Raw genomic sequence first — 11,358 nt, forward strand, 5'->3', positions numbered from 1 at the left:
TCTGTGAGTTCGACAGCTACTTGACTAAATGTTGTATTTTCGCCTTACGCGACTTGTTCTTTTTCGTTTTGGTGTTGTTGTTATTTGTTGGTAGGTGGGTTTTTTTCGCGGGGAAATGAATGCTGAATGTTATTTAAAACAACCACGGCACAAACGTATGGTTATAAGTTTCAGGTGTGACTGCCTGATTTTGAAAAGGAAGTTTGCAATACTTCCATGGATTCAAAGAGAGAGAGAGAGAGAGAGAGAGAGAGAGAGAGAGAGAGAGAGAGAGACACAGAGACAGAGACAGAGACAGAGACAGAGATACAGATAGATACAGAGACGGAGAGAGAGACAGAGAGAGACGGAGACGGAGAGAGAGAGACGGAGAGAGAGAGACGGAGAGAGAGAGAGAGACAGAGACAGAGAGATAGACAGATAGACAGAGAGAGAGAGAGGGAGAGAGAGAGAGAGAGGAGAGACAGAGAAAGAGAGAGACAGAGAGAAACAGAGAGAGAGACTGAGAGACAGAGAGACAGAGACGGAGAGAGAGAGACAGAGAGAGAGAGAGAAAGAGAGACACAAAGAGAGAGAGAGACAGAGAGAGAGACAGAGAGGGGAGAGAGAGAGAGACTGAGAGACAGAGAGAGAGACAGAGACACAGAGAGACTGAGAGACAGAGAGGGGAGAGAGACAGAGAGAGAGACTGAGAGGAGAGAAAGAGAGATAGAGAGTGACAGAGAGAGAGAGACAGAGAGAGACGGAGAGAGAGAGAAAGAGAGAGAGAGAGACACACACAGAAAGAGAGAGAGAGAGAGAGAGAGAGAGAGACTGAGAGGGAGAGAGGGAGAGAGAGAGAGAGACTGAGAGAGAGAGAGACTGAGAGGGAGAGACGGAGAGAGAGAGGGAGAGAGAGAGAGAGAGAGAGAGAGAGAGAGAGAGAGAGAGAGAGGGGAGAGAGAGGAAGAAAAAGAGAACAAGAGAGACAGGGAGAGAGGGACGTCTGAAGATCTTTGCAAGAACAACTTAAAACTGACACCAACACTAAAATTGTGCGGATATAAGTTAAAGCGTATTCTAAAACTTCATTTGGGGTAAAGGGTGGAGGTGAGGTTGGGGTGGGGGTAGGGGTGGTGAGGTTGAATGTGGTGCGTGTGTTCCAGGAAGACACAAAGACAGGACAGGGCAAGGCAAAAGTTAAACCAGGTTATCAGCCCTTGCAGGAAATTGTCCCTGGTGTTAATTTGACACTAACGAGAACGAACGGGCCGGTGTTGCTCCCAGGCCGAATCAATTGTCTTGGTCACACACCCGCAGACGACACGAAGACACATACTGGCTTAAAAGTTGGAAATCTGTGGGCATTTCTGCGAAAACAAACACTGTCAACATTGTTGTTTTATAAATCCCAAGCTTTTTTTTTCCATTTCTTTTTATCTGTTTTACAATGTGCCATCGCTAATACTTTCTTAAACTTTTGGAAGTTTGAAGTGGGAGTCAGTGAACACAGTAAGGTTTAATTACATTAGACAACTTTGACCTCGCGTTTGCCCGATCAGAGGGTTGAATTGTGGTTGACACATATATTTTGGGTAATGAACTCGTATCATGAGTTTGATGAATTCAAGCATGAGAATGATAGAGATCTTCTGAGTTAAGATTTCAGACAATAGGAAGATATTGTCTACAGGCTGCACAATTCTGACTATTAATTCTCATGTTGCACTTTAAAGGCGCTTGCCTACAGAAGAACTTTGCAACTGAAACAACGTAACATTTTGTGCAGTCGCATAGATGCAAAACAGACTTTTAATCTAAGGCTTTATGATTTAGTCACGCTTCCCTGTAAAGTAATAGACTGTTGTCTAACGCTTCATTTTGAAGCATGGGAGCTTGCGCTTACCCCATGCCTGAGTTATCTTTCTTATTCTTGTCGTTATTATTCAACTCGATGAAGATGTGTCTTCATGGCGATGAACATACTTAATAATAACAATTATTTTGCAGTTGCGGTTCATGCAGTTGGTTAATTTATGTAGAGCATTTTCCTATGCAAGGCTTAGGCCTAAGGGAAGATGTTGGTTACTTCCCTTGACATTAGCTGTTGTGGAGTTGTTTAACTCACTGTGGATTCTCTTTCAGAGAATGCTGTGTCTGCAGGATTTGGGCTGTATTGTTACTTGTCTATATTTGTCATGATTATTTTGACAAATGATACAGTCATACATTCATAGGTTTATTGTGGAATGTATGTATGGTTAGGATGCATTGGTATGAATGGTGCGTTTTACTTGTTATGCCATGTACTTATATTATGTTTTCTTTTCTTTTCATGTGTCATCAGACACTGCTTTCTGGTGTTTGCTTTCTGGTGTACGTTAATTAAAAGTCACGTTATCGCAACCTCTGTCTTGGCGTCTCATTTATGCTTCCTGGCCTATTTCCCCCCCTTCCACTCCACCCTATCACAAAATAAATAAAAATAAATACTTTTCTGATCAATCATTGAATTGAAATCCTCGCAAAAAAACAAGCACGCCCAAACTTGGAGAGAAAAAAAACACCCTTGCAATCGATATAGTACAAAAACGTCACCTAGGACAAGACTTACATTCACTTATTGGGACACAGACACAACGTCATCGAAACCAACGACAAGTTAACCAGTTTCACTGTCAGACGAACACAAACCATGACCAGCAGAACATCCTGGCAACAAGTCTTCATTCGATCACAACACCCCACCCCCCTACTAGCAGTTAAAGTCTCACTCCCAAGCTGCAAGCTCGGCTTCTTCCATCTTCAGCATTAAAACAAAAAGGTCATCTTAAAGAGTCTAATTCGACCACATACACCCAAAATGGGCCACCCCGCAAAATACACCCCAAAATAGGAGATGTCAAGCGTCTCTCGTACATAACAGGCAACGCTTTCTCGAGCGTTTACTTCTTCTTCTTTTTTTTGTACGTGTATTGTTTGTTCTGACATCAAACTGTCTTTCTTGCAAAATGTGTGTAATAATTGAGTGACCACCAAAACTAGTGTTTTCGTGATGCGAATGAGAGAGCAATGCGTGAGACCAGGGACCTATATATATCTAATATAGGTCTATGGTGAGACCAATCGTTGAGGGGTGGAACAGCAGGGATAGAAGCAGCACAGGCAAGGTTTTCCCGCTGCACATTTCAAACAGTTTAGGATTTATGTTTTTCTGCTAAATTCTCAAAATCTTCACAACAATGTTGGGATTTTTTTCGAAGTTTAAGGCAGCTATTTGCGTAAACACTGTTGGCCCCAAATCTAAAAAATAAAAATAAAAATAAAAAGTCGATAGAATTGCACAAATGATGGCAACGTTTTCGTCGATTCGGGAGAAGTTTCAGTGTGTTGCCGTCTGCGAACGTCTAACGACATCCCAACACAAGTTAGTAACCACCAAGAACTGAGCTCAACAAAGACATCACCATGTCCTGACACTGACTGACAGAGCACTAATTTCACTACCTCAGAGGAAGCGCAGAACCTCTGACAGGGTTACCCGAGACTGCAGGTCGTTCACAGTCTCGGCTACCAGACCCTCGGGGCCAAGTCTCGCGAGAACAGACCTGTCCAGCGTTGACTCAACGTGAGACCGGTGTCCACTCAATTAGCGAGCTTCCATGCTGCCCAACGTCCGACAAATCAACGCTTTAGTTGTGACAATGTCCTGGTGTTTGAACGCCCGAGGCTGTTTTCGTTGGCTGTGGAATATTGTTCTAGTAAATGACCTCAGCTAATTAGTTTGGAGATACAATTATCCTGAAAAAATAAAGTCGCGAGGTGACCCTACGTGGTTGACAATACCTCTAAAGGCGCAATAAGCACACAAAAAGATAAATAAATCCAACACACGCACACAACCACACACACACACACACACACACACACATGCACGCACGCACACACACACATGCACACAAACACATGCACACACACGCGCGCACACATACACAAACACTCACACAAACGCGCACGCACGCAAACGCACAAACACAAACACACACACACACACACACACACACACACACACACACACACACACACACACACACACACACACAAACACAAACACGCACACTCATAAACACACACACACACACACACACAAACACAACAACTAAGAACACTATCGCCACAGAAAATAATATGGGTAGCGCCGTATACTGTATGTCAGCTCTCTTTCCCCAGGAAGAAAGCAGCCCGAATTTCCATGAGGGTAACCTCACAGGACTATATGAATCTTATCCTTATCCTTATTCTTAAAGCACTTCACAGAGACTGGTATGTGACCAAGTGGGAGGACTAAATTCGTGACCCCTTTGTAAAAACAATGAACGAATTTGGTGAACATGATCAATAACACGAGAAATAAGGTGTCTTTAACAGGATCCAGACATTTTGTGGCCCTATACGCTGACTCATTCAAGGGGGGGGGGGGGGGGGGGGGGGGGGGGGGAATATGAAAAAGCCTCTTATCTTCTCACGGCGATAGATCGTTCATTACTTTGATAAGTGGACTCCAAGAATGTCTTCCCCAAAACCTTTCGGGTGGTGCCGCTCATACCAAGCAGAATTCCAGTAAAGTAAAGTGTTTTCAAGAATGTTCGGCCTTTTGAGAAGTCTTTAAAGATTAACCTGCACTTTTCAAGAGTGATTGAACTTCCGCTTCCGCTGTTATAGCTGTGGCTGGAGTGTTGTGTGTGTGTGTGTGTGTGTGTGTGTGGTTGTAGTTGTCTTGGACTAAAAAAAAAGGCTTGATTTTGTCACATTTGGAGAGAGAGAGAGACAGAGAGAGAGAGACAGAGACAGAGACAGAGACAGAGACTCTGTGTGTGTGTGCACGGTGTGTGTATGTGTGTGTGTGTGTGTGTGTGTGTGTGTGTGTGTGTGTGTGTGTGTGTGTGTCTGTCCGACTGTGTGTGAGTGGGTACAATAGATTGTTTTTCTTAAGGAATTCTTAAACGATAGGTTTGAATTTCCAGGAAGAGAGAGAGCCTTACCGTATACCTTGTATATCTTTAGCAAAGAGGCCGGTACACCTGCTCGAAGCTCTATACTCAGGTGTTAATGCAGGCTCTCAACTGCCACTTAGCCCTCCCCCCCCCCCCCCCCACCCCCCCCCCCCCCCATCCCACAACAGCTCTTGAACCCCCTACCCTAAGTACTGAACCAGTTATTCAAATAGACTGTGTCAACATTAGGACACGCCCTCATCCATTCTGTGCTCCCCGAAATAAATTATTTACGTTGTCTTACTGTACTGCAAATGACAGTTCTGTCACAAATTCTTCAAAAGGCCAATACAGTCAGATTTAAGCGAGTTATGGATTAACTACCTTTGAACATGAAGGAAAGGGGCTTGACTGGATGTTTGATTCTTTGTGAGAACTTGTTTTGGAATGCATGTGTTCATCGGAAGAGTCTGAGTGACAGAGTGCGTTTGGGTGGGGTTTTTTAATTTATTTTTCTATACATGTGAGTGTGTGGCTGTGTGTGTGTGTGTGTGTGTGTGTGTGTGTGTGTGTGTGTGTGTGCGTTTGTGTGTGTATGTGATGTGTGTTTGTGTGAAAGAAAGAGAGCGAGACAGAGGCAGAGAGAGAGAGAGAGGGAGAGAGAGAGAGAGAGAGAGAGAGAGAGAGAGAGAGAGAGAGAGAGAGAGAGAGAGAGAGAGAGAGAGAGTCATAACACTTATCGTGGTTTTACTATGCAGTCAGTACCGCTCTGTCTCTGCATCCAAGCGCAAGGATAAGGACTACTCATTTGCACTCATAACTTATCCCTTAAGGCCATGTCAGACGCACATCACAAAACAGTGTTTTCTTTCAAAACAAACACAAAACAGCGTGTTTCCCGTGTGACATCCCTCAAAACGCGTTTCAGAAAACACTGTTATGTGTTTTCGCATCGTGTTTTGGGTTTTAGAGCATGCTCTGGGTTTTAGAGCATGCTCTAAAATCTGAAAACACGTTTTGGTAGTCAGCCAATGAACGCGGACGATCAACTCACGTGACTTGGTTTTCGGCACCACGGGGATAGAAAAAAAATGGCCGACTCATATGTGGTACCGATTCAGGGTAGTATCGGACCCATGAATCCTAACTCGAGTCTATGGAGCCTGTCACGATTGAAGAGTTGCAATAATATCAGTGGGCGCTGCCAGCCGTGTTGTTTACAAACCCAAACACAGCGCGGTAGCTGGACGGGTCAAGCTGACACTGACCGTATCAGTGGGCACTGCCAGCCCGTGTTGTCAAACACAGGGCGATAACTGGACGGGTCAAGCTGACACTGACCGATAATTCTGTGAAAACGCGCACCGCGCTTCATCTGTGTGTTTCGCGTGTGACGTCCCCTCTCTAAAAACATGTGTTTCCCCGACGTTTTGAGATGGTGTTTTTGTCGAAAACATGGTTTTGTGTTGTGCGTCTGTCTCCGCCTTTAAGCCTATAAACGCCACGGCCACGGCCACGGCCACGGCCCCCATACAGAATGTCATCAATCTAACTTTTCTCTGGTACCACCATCTCGACGACAATCATCTCTCATTCTGTCTTGACAATAATCATTGTTCACTCAGACACAGACTCTTCACTTATCCTCAAGTAGTCCGATCGGTTCCAATCCCGTTTCAAGAAAAGATTCACTGCTTCTCCTGTGCTTGATTTTGTTTTATCATCACAGATCTGTTCAGGCTTTTATACAGGACAAGAGCATCCTTCAACTCAAGCACGTGACCCGTCGGGGATCCTTCGGGGAGGTCGTAATAGGCATGTGGTCGTTGTAGACATGTGAATTATACACAGAACCCCGTCGGGGATCCTTCGGGGAGGTCGTAATATGCATGTGGTCGTTGTAGACATGTGAATTATACACAGAACCCCGTCGGGGATCCTTCGGGGAGGTCGTAATAGGCATGTGGTCGTTGTAGACATGTGAATTATACACAGAACCCCGTCGGGGATCCTTCGGGGAGGTCGTAATAGGCATGTGGTCGTTGTAGACATGTGAATTATACACAGAACCCCGTCGGGGATCCTTCGGGGAGGTCGTAATAGGCATGTGGTCGTTGTAGACATGTGAATTATACACAGAACCCCGTCGGGGATCCTTCGGGGAGGTCGTAATAGGCATGTGGTCGTTGTAGACATGTGAATTATACACAGAACCCCGTCGGGGATCCTTCGGGGAGGTCGTAATAGGCATGTGGTCGTTGTAGACATGTGAATTATACACAGAACCCCGTCGGGGATCCTTCGGGGAGGTCGTAATAGGCATGTGGTCGTTGTAGACATGTGAATTATACACAGAACCCCGTCGGGGATCCTTCGGGGAGGTCGTAATAGGCATGTGGTCGTTGTAGACATGTGAATTATACACAGAACCCCGTCGGGGATCCTTCGGGGAGGTCGTAATAGGCATGTGGTCGTTGTAGACATGTGAATTATACACAGAACCCCGTCGGGGATCCTTCGGGGAGGTCGTAATAGGCATGTGGTCGTTGTAGACATGTGAATTATACACAGAACCCCGTCGGGGATCCTTCGGGGAGGTCGTAATAGGCATGTGGTCGTTGTAGACATGTGAATTATACACAGAACCCCGTCGGGGATCCTTCGGGGAGGTCGTAATAGGCATGTGGTCGTTGTAGACATGTGAATTATACACAGAACCCCGTCGGGGATCCTTCGGGGAGGTCGTAATAGGCATGTGGTCGTTGTAGACATGTGAATTATACACAGAACCCCGTCGGGGATCCTTCGGGGAGGTCGTAATAGGCATGTGGTCGTTGTAGAAATGTGAATTATACACAGAACCCCGTCGGGGATCCTTCGGGGAGGTCGTAATAGGCATGTGGTCGTTGTAGACATGTGAATTATACACAGAACCCCGTCGGGGATCCTTCGGGGAGGTCGTAATAGGCATGTGGTCGTTGTAGACATGTGAATTATACACAGAACCCCGTCGGGGATCCTTCGGGGAGGTCGTAATAGGCATGTGGTCGTTGTAGACATGTGAATTATACACAGAACCCCGTCGGGGATCCTTCGGGGAGGTCGTACATGATAGGCATGTGGTCGTTGTAGAAATGTGAATTATACACAGAACCCCGTCGGGGATCCTTCGGGGAGGTCGTAATAGGCATGTGGTCGTTGTAGAAATGTGAATTATACACAGAACCCCGTCGGGGATCCTTCAGGGAGGTCGTAATAGGCATGTGGTCGTTGTAAAAATGTGAATTATACACAGAACCCCGTCGGGGATCCTTCGGGGAGGTCGTAATAGACATGTGGTCGCAATCAAGAGGTGGTCGCACTGGTAGGTTCGAGTGTATAGTCCTTTCGCGTGTGCATCAACACAAATCTGTCGAGGCTTTTACATGTCACGTGACCCCTGCACTTTGACACATACAGAAAGTCAACAGCCGAGCTCCTCCTCCTACACATTGGGATGATCAGTATGCAATGCATTCATTTCGTGATACCTCTCAATGTCAATCCGGCTACAAAATCAAGTTTTCAAAAATCCCCATTCTGCAAACGAATCAGCCAGTCGGTGGATTTCATCAAAGACCGGCTTTGGGAAGACGTGTGACAACTAAAATTACTGCAGCTACGAGAAAAATATTTCTAATACAAATAGTTCCACGAGCAGCTTTGCGGTTCCGGTATTTGATGACGGTCATTTCCAGGCCCGCAGACGTATAAATTATGCATTCTCGGGGTCGTCATGCTGATTTGTCGAGACATTGATCTCTGTCCCAAAGCACTCTGCGGTCATCACCACCACCACCACCACCACCACCACTGACTGACTATTAGGGTTTAACGTCCTCTTAGACCAACTGGTCTATATTGGGACAGGTATTGGTAATACGCTGAAGATATGGTGTGATACTTTGATTCGAACAAGCCCGCTGTGGCTGTCTTCTTCGACACACCAGCATTGGGTTTGTCTCGTCAAAGTATCGAAATACGATCATGATAATTGGAGACGAGAGATGATGCATGCGTGTCTTCGTGTTTTCCAAGCCCTGAGACTTTCGCTGTGAACGTGGGATCTTTTTCGTGCGCATGTGTGCACACGGGGGTGTTCGGACACCGAAGAGAGTCTGCACAAAGTTGACTCCGAGAAATAAATCTCTCGCCGAACGTGGGAATCGAACCCACGCTGATAGAGCGACCAACTGGCTACGAAGCCAGCGCGCTACCAACTGAGCTACGTCCCCGCCCCCCACCACCACCACCACAAACTGCGACAGATGGTGTGGGTGGACCTAAACACTGGACATCAAAGCCACTCCAAACCGGACACCTCCAGACATAACGGCGTGTCACGTGACCCTTCAGCACCACTCGACGTGGATCGCGCTGATTGGTCCACTTTACGACTGTCGCGGTTTCTTTGCGATGGCGTCTGAGGGCAATTATTTGAAGGAGGGGGTTGGGTTATTACCGCTACTAAATCCATGTTGCCGACTGGGTATCAGCGTTTTGGTTGATATCGTCTCCAGTCTTCTTGCGATAAACGTCTGTGCTGAGACATTGCCGGGAGCATTCATAGAATTGCCCTGTTATACACCCGCCAGCCCGTCCCAAGACCCTTATTTCTTGAAAGAAATTGAGATTTGAACGAACTCAATTGCGTCAGTAACGAACAGACAAGTTTTGATAATGCTCTTCTTTTGATTTTTAGTTCAGGTTGTCCCAAAATTTATTCTTGTTCTTTTTTCGGACCCGATTTCTCAGAGTTTTTGCTGCCTTGAAAGGAGGGTACCACTGAAGAGACATTCGGTGTGCTTGCAGGACAGTGCAAATCGTGTGATCGCCAGACTATCATTTTTGTTTTGTTTTGAATAATGAAGTTCAAATCGTTAAAACAAACCACGCAACTGAATTTCAAGTCCGATGAGTATTTTCAAAGTTAAAGTGTCTTCAGAGTCAATTATGGGGCGGGGATGTAGCTCAGTCGGTAGCGCGCTGGATTTGTATCCAGTTGGCCGCTGTCAGCGTGAGTTCGTCCCCACGTTCGGCAAGAGATTTATTTCTAAGAGTCAACTTTGTGTGCAGACTCTCCTCGGTGTCCGAACACCCCCGTGTGTACACGCAAGCACAAGACCAAATGCGCACGGAAAAGATCCTGTAATCCATGTCAGAGTTCGGTGGGTTATAGAAACACGAAAATACCCAGCATGCTTCCTCCGAAAACGGCGTATGGCTGCCTAAATGGCGGGGTAAAAAACGGTCATACACGTAAAATTCCACTCGTGCAAAAAACACGAGTGTACGTGGGAGTTTCAGCCCACGAACGCAGAAGAAGAAGAAGAAGAAGAAGAGTCAATTATGGTTCAAAATGGCAAGATTGTACGTAGTCTACTACGTTATTTGAATGAATCAGTTTGAAGATGATGTTTGTCTTTTCCCGCATTGTATACTCTTTCTCTCTTTTCCATCTTTCTATATTCTGCTTGTTTAATTTCTTTCTTGTTAATCTGTTTGACTAAAGGCTGTCTCACTCCTCCCTCCCACTACTTCCGTATGTTTGCACTGACGTTCAGTGACGCTGGCGTGTAAACACTTCCCCCTACCCTCTCCTGAAAAGCCGGGTCGGTTTAGGATACCGTCCTTCTCGTGCTCTTTGCCGGTACAAATTAGGAATTTTTGTGGTTCGTTTTTTTGCTTTGTTTCTTTGTTTTTGCTGAATTAATTCCAAACCAAACACCTCTCAATCTAAGAAATTTGATAATTCAGCAAAACACTGCTATTCTGCACTAAGAGCACCAATACTGTTGCTTGTATGTCATCATGCAGTGTGTCTAGGTACAATTGGGCTTTCCAGTACCCCGTGTAAATGCATGGACGGCATTTTAGTGTGCTCGAGAACGCCATCGTTTGCATGGAAATGAATGTGTCTTTAAGATGTCCCTCTACCCTTTCCTCAGTAGCCTGCTCACAGTAGTAGGTTAAGCCCCCGTTGACTCTTTACATACACAGTAATTGGGGGGACATGACACAGATCAGGGTGGATCGGTTTCATAAAAAAAGCAATCTTCATTGAAAATTCCTACGGTAGCGCGGGTAAGGGGGAGAAGAGAGAGAGAGAGAGAGAGAGAGAGAGAGAGAGAGAGAGAGAGAGAGAGAGAGAGAGAGAGAGAGAGAGAGAGAGAGAGAAACTAAAACTGATACTGAAACTGAACTTTATTACCAAAGGATAGAGGTTTTAGGCAAAGCCTAATCTTACAACCTGTTCCTTATACAAACACTAAAAACAGACGAAAATAGATAGTATCTCTAGAGAGAGAGAGAGAGAGAGAGAGAGAGAGAGAGAGAGAGAGAGAGA

This window comes from Littorina saxatilis, linkage group LG4, assembly GCF_037325665.1.
Source record: "Littorina saxatilis isolate snail1 linkage group LG4, US_GU_Lsax_2.0, whole genome shotgun sequence".
NCBI classification, from domain to species: domain Eukaryota; kingdom Metazoa; phylum Mollusca; class Gastropoda; order Littorinimorpha; family Littorinidae; genus Littorina; species Littorina saxatilis.